Below are 6,000 nucleotides of genomic sequence, written 5' to 3'. Positions count from 1 at the left end.
CTTTCTATCCTTTTATTTCATAAAGATGAAAAATCTGTTAGATAGAGCAAGGCAGCTGCTCTCAAGTGGCTGGCTTTGCCAGGCACCAAAATAAATGTGTTCTCGGCTAATTTTCTTATGCTACTTCTGTATAAAATGTTTTACATGCTGTAATCATAGAGGAGCAACAACATAGGAACATATGAAGCTGCCATATACTGAGTCAGACCATGGGTCCACCTAGCTCAGTATTGTCTACACAGACTGGCAGCGGCTTCTCCAAGGTTGCAGGCAGGAATCGCTCTCAGCCCTATCTTGGAGAAGCCAGGGAGGGAACTTGGAACCTAGATACTTTTCCCAGAGTGGCTCCATCCCCTAAGGGGAATCTCTTACAATGCTCACACATCAAGTCTCCCATTCATATGCAACCTGGGCAGACTCTGCTTAGCTAAGGGGACAATTCATGCTTGCTACCACAAGACCAGCTCTCATCTCAAAGTCACACTTTACATGCATTTTTTTTTAAAGGTATAGTTATTATTTCCAGAATCAACACTGGAGTCATAATCGCCCCCTCCCCCTCCCCGCAAACATACAAGCCCCCTCAATACTGTTTGGGTCTAGTGTCTGTATGTCCGTTAGGCCTGCAGGGAATAGCACAGATCAATCATGCAGGATGTTCATAAAAATAAATAGCACAAATAAGACACCAATCAAGCATTTCTCTAGGAAAACTCTATTGCTGTGATGAGCTATGATTCTCATGCCCTCCCTGGGAGTATAACTTGGTCAGATCAGCCATTGTGGAAAGTAAGTCAAACTCATTTGCCTGGGTGTGGCCTGCAAAACCAAATTGACCTGCATCTAAAATGTATGTGGGAGACACCTAAAGAGCAATTACATACAGAACAGGCAAAAGAAAGTACTTTTTCCACACAATTAAGTTATAGAATTACTGCTACAAGATGTGTGATAGCCCTAGGCTTAGATGGCTTAATCAGAGGAGTAGACAAATGTACTGAGAAGAGGACTATTAGCCAAGGTAATTGTTAATAACAATCATTGTTAACTCTCCAGGTTCAGAGGCAGAGCACCGCCACATTCTCGGGCTCCTTCCGGCAGTCTTCAACATTCAAGTTGAATTTTGTATTCCGACTAGTTGAGTTGCTAGGAGATTGTCCAGAAGAATCTGGTCTGGGGAATTCCAGAGTGCCAACACTGCCATCAACCCAGGACTGTGTGCTTGCTTCTGTGCTTGTGCAATGCCTTCTCAACCTGTACATGTGTGACACAACAGTGCATCACAAAGACAACATGCATTCTTTACTGTGTGTTAATAGCCTAAAAGCCTTATACGATGAATACAATGAATATTTATATAACCCTTTTCATCAGAAGTCCCCACAACGGTTTACATAGATATAAATAAGTAAAATGGCTCCCTGTCCCCCAAGGGCTCAGATTCTGAAAAAGAAACATAAGATAGACACCAGCAACAGCCACTGGAGGGATGCTGTGCTGGGGATGGATAGGGCCAGTTGCTCTCCCCCTGCAAAAGAGAATCACCACTTCAAGAAGGTGCCTCTTTGCTCAGTTGGCAGAGGACTGACAAATTAAAAGCTTGACAAATGACACATAGACCAACAACATAACAAAAGCAATATCATCAGTCTTCAGTGCTTCTCTTGAAGAAACTGACCTGTAAAGGCTATCCAGTCCCTAGACAAATAAGGACACCCTGAGGTTACTGGAGTCAGAACATGTTTATTACAGTGATGAGAAAACATCCTTCAGAAAGAATACATTCTGATCTTCACTTCATTATTTATTCTTTAAAACATTTCTACCCAGCCCTTCCAGTAAGTACACTACTGCTTGGGGTGGCTCACAACATTAATAAAATAGATACAATGTAAAGTAAAAGATTGATAAAATTAAACAAGCCAAAAGATTAGACTAAAGCCACATTTAAAATTACAAATTATAAAAGTTTCAAATGAAAAATTATTAGTAAAAAGCTAAACACTCAGGACTAAAAAACTAAAAACAAAACAAAACACAGCTTCATCACGAATAGGGGACAGGAGGAATGGCATCTCTTTTTGGGTGCAGATGAGCACCCCAAGGAGGGATATTTGGAATGCACTGAAGTGGTTAATCAGGGTTATAATCAGATTTGTCATCACCATAGCAACCTGAACAGCTGCAGCACTTAAAAACACTCATAAGAAAGCACACTTTTTCACTGCACGCCCACAAGGCTTTTTATACAATTAAATGTCTCCCTGGACACCTCTGAACAGGCAGTGGCACGATTCATAGAGTGCTACAAATGGCCATGGAAGCATGTTTGGGCCGGATACTTTCTACCAATACAGGCTTCATTCTTAAGAACAATTTGTGAGCTATGCTGAAGGGGAACGAGAGAGAACCAAAAATGTGGGGAAAGGGAGTAGGACACCAGGAAAGAAATATATGTGGGATACAGAGAGAGTGCTGGAGCAAATGCAACTTGGTGATATCCAGGATGCTCAGGACAGAAAGCTGCCCAGAGGTAGAAAACTTATAGAGATACTGCAGCTGAAAAAGTGACAGGACTAAAGAACTATCAAGCCACCAGGAGGGTCGGGTGATTACAACTGTGTATTGACAGCTTCCTAATATTGTTTGATGCTGTGAGCTGCCTTGATCCTTTTAATAGGAAGGCAGCACACACATGCTTGAAATGAAATAAATAACATGGCTGAGAGACTACGGACCTACAGGACATGGATTCTAGCCCCATTCAGACAAGGAACGTGTCACACATTTCCAGACAAGTGCAAAATCTCATGTGTTTATGAGGGCCTCTGGATGCTGGACCAACAAGGCTGTACAGAAGTAGATCAGGATCTACTGGGACATCTATGGATGATCTGTGATTGGTCCCCCAAGGGATTCTGGCTCCCAATAGTTCAGTGTACTGTATGTGCACCTCTCTGAGGCACTGTTTTGCACTGGACCACGAGGTTTGTGTACAAAGCAAAGCAGATTCATCAAGCCTGAAATCTGCACAACTCTGCTGTACAAGACTACTCTTATGCAAATGTATGAGAACTTAGGACTGCTCAGAGCAGTGTTAATGTAGATAACATGATAGCAATTCTTATTGTAGAAAGCAAACCTCAAGCAAGAACATGAATGTGCTGGTGGGTGCAGAGAGGGCAAGCTTGCTCTAGTCATTTTCAAATGATCCTAGTCACAATTTATGGAACAAGACAGTTCCATGTCCTGTTTTAAATTACTTGTTTTTGTTTTTAACTAATGTTTTAATGTTGTTTTTATCTTGTTGTAAATCGCCCAGAGACGTAAGTTTTGGGCGGTATAAAAATATGTAAAATAAAAATAAATAAATAAGACCATGGTGTTACGCCCACCCCACTCACTCCAAAAGTTGGTATACCTATTGGCTGCATCCAACATCCATGCATTTGTCTGGGTGTGTAAAACTTCATGTGTACAGTTCTATGAACATAGGCGGGTTCTATGCAACCTACAGTACAAAGCCCTAAACAGCTTAGGCCCAGGGTATTTAACAGAACGCCTTCTCCGTTATGAGCCCCACTGCCTATTGAGATCATCTGGGGAGGACCATCTGCAGCTTCCACCAACTCATCTGGTGACTATCCAGGGAGAGGCCTTTCCCATTGACACCCCAAGGCTTTGGAATCCGCTCCCTGTCAAAATAAGAGCCTGCTCATCTCTGACAACTTTTTAAAGGGCTGTTAAGACACATCTATTCACCCAGGCTTTTTATTAGATGTATAGAATCTATCTTTGTTTTAAATTTTAATGTTTTGACTTTGTTTTTATTCTTTGTTGTTTTATTGTAAATTGCCCAGAGATGTGAGTTTTGGGCAGTACACAAATATGCTAAATAAATAAATTGCACGATCAGGGTTCTCAGTTGCATGGAAGACACTATGCGCACACTGCTGCAGACATGGTGTGGGGCAGATCCATATGTAGAAACTCATTTGTCCATTCAGGTTACTCTCTCTAGTCCGGGACTAACATTGCCAATAAAATTGTAATGGATCCAAAAGGTTTGGTCCAATTTTTCAGGATGTACACCACCCAGAACACTTTCATAACACCAAAACCTTTCCCAACAATACCTTCCTCTTATCTCAGCTCAATCTAATATGCTATTTTAATATTTTAGGAAGTCATTTGTAAACCACTGTTTCTGAAAAAAAGCTAGAAAACTTTCTACCTGGATAACAAAATATGTTACCCTTTCCTCACAACATTTTGGCTCATATTAAAAAGCATTTCTGTCTTCAGCTTTGTTCAACTCTGTCCAAAGCGTAACTCTCAACTGTGGATGCGTTTCAGAAATCTGACCTTGAGTAATGAAAAGATGCCGCTCTGATGGATTTAATCTTCACATTTACCAAACTAAAGAAGTTGAGCTTCACCCCTATGATTTTTCATTCCGGGGTCAGTGATCACAATCCATGTGTAAACCCTGAAGGATTTGGCCTTTCTGGCTCAGATATGATATTTCACCCATGCCTTTGAAAATAGTTTCATCACTCAGAACACCAACTGCGCAAGTTCCTTCACATTTTTTCACCGCAAAGGTTTCTCCCTGCTTTGAAGGCCCCTTAAGGACCTCCTTCTGACTGCACTGGCATATACAGCAGAAGACACTCCCACATTTGCCTAACATTGCATTTATACAGCTCTATGAGAAGAACAGTGGTGGAGAACCAATGATGTCTTTCACACATAGTGTTACCAGGGTCTGCTGCTGGACACATGTTTACTGCCATGTCCATTTCTATGCTTTGCTTAAAGTGGGGAAAATTAGTGTCATGTCAAATGGGTGCAGACCCCTGAACAGCAAGAAAATACCCCAAATCTGGCAGGATTGTGGCCGCAGTGTTGACACATTGGAAAGGGAATAAAGAGGATGGAGATGTGACTTTGAAAGCAATGAGTTATTTTATTGAGAAATAAGGGGGTTCAGGAAATAAAAAGTAGGTGGTTAGGCATGTTACCAAGTTGCTGTACTAGGAGGATAGAGGTTTGAGGGCGGAAGAGAAAGAGAAGAGATATTTTTCATAGCTACCTGAATCCAGCTGTGGGAATCCTCCTCTCCGGGGAGCTCAAGCATAAAGTGAACTCATTGGTGCACCCAGGCAGCATGAGGTGTAGTGTCCGATGGCAACTGTGGCAAATGCAGGAGGCAAAGGCACTGACAAAAGCCAAAGCGAGGTAGCAGATGCAAGAGCAAAAGTGAGATCCCAGCAAAAAGCATGATCCCATGTTTGAGGGGAGTTTTTATAGGCAAAAGCATACCCTGAGGCTTTAACTGAAGGCTAGAAGAGACTGGTAACTGTCTCCCTTCAGGAATTTCCTGCCCTGGAGTTTTTGCTCCTGATAAGGTGTGAATATTGGTGATTGATTCGATTATGCCAGATGACTCCCTGTATACTCCTATAGACAAAGGAAGTTTTATTAAAAGAGTGATTACCGAGACAATCACCTGAATAGGTTTTTGGTAGAGGGCACACCACACATTCTGGCATAAAGTTGCTTAACTTTGATAACCGGAGAGAGGTAAAAAGGTTCACGCAACCTTGGGCTTATAAAAATGGATGAAGGCTTGCATTCCTTCATGTTTTTCCCCCTCTTGTGATCTCTAATTGGGTCTGTTCTGCATTTCTCTCTGCCTGTGCTCTAATGCAATCAGAGAGTGGCATCTCCTTCAGTCCCTTGCAATAGTTTTTAAATGACCTGACAGGCACCTAGGGAGATGCCTTGCCAGAATGCCCTCACTCTGCTAACAGAGCAAAGAGACATCTTTTAAAGTGGTCATTCTCTTATATTTAGCAGGGGGAAAAGCAACTGGCCCTATCCAACTCCAGCACAGCATCCTTCCAGTGGCTGTTGCTGGTATCTGCCTTATGTTTATTTTTAGATTGCGAGCCCTTTGGGGAAAGGGGAATATCTCAGACTGGACATGAGATCTCA

General features: G+C 42.1%; 1 long non-coding RNA gene across 1 annotated transcript in view; it reads right to left on the bottom strand.

Annotated features, from left to right (window-relative positions):
- Positions 1–1,062: 1,062 nt before the first annotated feature.
- LOC128347173 (uncharacterized) overlaps positions 1,063–6,000 on the bottom strand; it is a 50,708-nt gene continuing 45,770 nt past the window's right edge. The window contains exon 3 of the long non-coding RNA XR_008317417.1: positions 1,063–1,254. This is a non-coding gene — a long non-coding RNA (uncharacterized LOC128347173). The remainder of the gene's footprint in view (positions 1,255–6,000) is intronic.

This window comes from Hemicordylus capensis, chromosome 2, assembly GCF_027244095.1.
Source record: "Hemicordylus capensis ecotype Gifberg chromosome 2, rHemCap1.1.pri, whole genome shotgun sequence".
NCBI classification, from domain to species: Eukaryota; Metazoa; Chordata; class Lepidosauria; order Squamata; family Cordylidae; genus Hemicordylus; species Hemicordylus capensis.
This window is presented reverse-complemented; position numbering and strand designations above follow the sequence as displayed.